This window comes from Bidens hawaiensis, unplaced genomic scaffold, assembly GCF_021521415.1.
Source record: "Bidens hawaiensis isolate Kalapana, Puna unplaced genomic scaffold, B.hawaiensis_p1.1 tig00002553_1, whole genome shotgun sequence".
NCBI lineage: Eukaryota > Viridiplantae > Streptophyta > Magnoliopsida > Asterales > Asteraceae > Bidens > Bidens hawaiensis.
This window is the reverse complement of record NW_027491139.1, coordinates 818,882-821,401: the sequence shown is the minus strand read 5'-3', so window position 1 is coordinate 821,401 and position 2,520 is coordinate 818,882. Positions and strand designations below refer to the sequence as shown.

The following is a 2,520-nucleotide window of genomic DNA, read 5'->3' as shown; positions in this document are numbered from 1 at the left end:
CTTAACATTTATACATTACTTAATTAATTTACTTTTTTACAATCATATGAGTTTTGTTACATGTAATAAATTCAATTATCAAATAACTACTTCTGAACTTAAATGATATTTCTTCATTCAATTTTTTTTTGAACGGCAGATGATTTATAAATTATAACCAAAGGCAAGCAAGAAGCTTGAGAAAACAATACAAGTGAGAACCAAAAGAGAAGGAAAATTACAAAGGCTTCATCTAAACTTCTAAAGTATTATATACATTCTCAAAACACAAGTTTTTAATGTATACATGAAATTGACACAAAATTTTAAATAAAAACTTATTATTACCCGTTGTTGATTCGCCGCTTCTACTGATATCCCCCTCTAATACATATCACATCGTCAAAACCTCGTCTAACCCCTTATAATTCGCAAAAAACCTAAGACCGAGCGAAGTAAGCTTGTTTATTAAAACACCTTGGTTAATTTACTTTCTTAAAGTATGGGGTTGTTTTTACCACATTGTTTTAACTTTAACAAATGAAATCCAAACAAATTTGGTCTAAAATCAAACCAAACTTGTACTCATTTCATTAACTTTCCAACAAAAAACAGAAACTGATAATAATAATAATAATAATAATAATAATAATAATCTAAGTAATTGGACAAAACATCTGAGACAACATTGGAAGATCCCAATAAGAACTGCTGTCACTGCAATCACTAAGAACATTCTCCCAGTACTCATTCACACCATTAATGGCATACAATGATGCAGATATCTGTCTTTCCACTTTCATCCTCTCAAAATCACTTGCGCTTACATCATCTTGATCATCTTTCCTTGAACTCAATCCAAAACCAAACCCTGCAAATTCATCCCCAATGTTCAAAGGCAAATCATAACAAGAACCACCCCCGAACTCGACACCGGAGATACAATTAGTCAAATCTGGCTTATACCCATCATCAAACACCTCAATTCCTTGACACCCAGATAAAAAAGTTTCGGTTTTCTCATTGTTGACTTGTACCGTACAAGTCTTTGATGCATGGGTCGAGATGGTGTTGATTTTGTCGGTTTTGGTTTTGGTTTCGGCTTTTGTTTTGGTGAGGGAGTTTTGTCTAAGGTATTTTTTATGGTTAAGTAAGTTTCGGATTTTGAGAGAGAGAGCGGAATTAATGGGTGCGTGATGGATAAAGTTAGTTCGGGCATTGGCCCCACGGAGCAAAAAAGCCGCCTCGTCATACGCCCTGGCAGCTTCCTCCGCGGTGTCAAAAGTCCCTAGCCACATCCGGATCTTCTGGGTGGTGTTTTTGATCTCTGCCACCCATTTTCCGGATGGGCGCTGTCTGACACCAACAAATTTGTTTTTATTCGAACCGCGACCCTGAAATTGAGATTTCTTTGCCAATGATGATGAAGAAGAAAAGCTATAATTTTGGAAGTTCAATTCCATATCTTGTATTATTATTATTTTGTAAAGATGGAATTTATTTTTTTGTGTTTTGACTTAATGTGATGAAAGATGAGGGGTTTAAATAGGGGTTAAATGTTCATGGGTGGCTCGTCTTTTAGTTAATGGAAGTTTATGAACGTTAGAATATTTTTTTGTATGGTGGTTAGTGGTTGACTGACAAAACAAGGCTTTTGGATTAGGAGTGGAGGCTATGTCATTAACGTCATTATGATTGCTACTTGTCTACATTTTTTAATAAGAGAATCGTTCTATAGAATGAGTCGATTCGGTTCAGTTATTTTGAATGTACGAAAATCTTTTGTCGGGTTAACTACGATCAAACCATGGTCAACGCGTTATTATAAGAATATATATTAATGCAGTCTCAAAGCGGCATAACACTAAGATGATATATTTGTATGATCCATGGAAGTTGTGGTCAACTTAACATTAACAACATGAGTTGCCATCACGAAGGCCTGCTCTTGCCTCCCACTCCTTGCCTTTTACTTAATTTTTAATAAGTTATGTAAATATGACTCAACTCATTTAATTATATAAAATGCTTGTAACTTTGTAAGTTTAGAGTCCAATTCAATTTTTACAATTTTCAAGTTGTTACAAGATGTACTTAAAACCCTAAAAGTAGCAACATCCCCTTCGATTATCAGAGTTCAAATATTCTGAAACTGTCTTGTGATTTATGTAGTTGATAGAAGTTGGACCCTCTAGGCGATCAATACGAATTGTGTGCATAGTGGGAATCGGTATTCGTGCCGACGATAACCATGAGCAGTAACCTAGTTTATACTAACAAAAGTCAATTAAGGGAACCGTCAGTAACTGATTACTAGAATTAAACGGCAATTATTTTAACTGTCAAACCGACACACTATTTGATGAAGCATAACGTCACTTCATGAAACGTTGTATGATTCGTTTTATATAGAACACACTCCTTGGAATGTTTCTGAACAAGTTTTTCATGAAAAGGAAACGCACATACATACTTCTTAGACTTTTTGAACTATATGATGATGTTTCAAGTAACTCATCGAAATAAACGATTCGTAATGAT

General features: G+C 34.5%; 1 pseudogene; it reads right to left on the bottom strand.

Moving 5' to 3' along the window:
* Positions 1–630: 630 nt before the first annotated feature.
* On the bottom strand, positions 631–1,820 carry LOC143620162 (ethylene-responsive transcription factor ERN1 pseudogene; annotated as a pseudogene).
* Between the last annotated feature and the right edge of the window lie 700 nt (positions 1,821–2,520).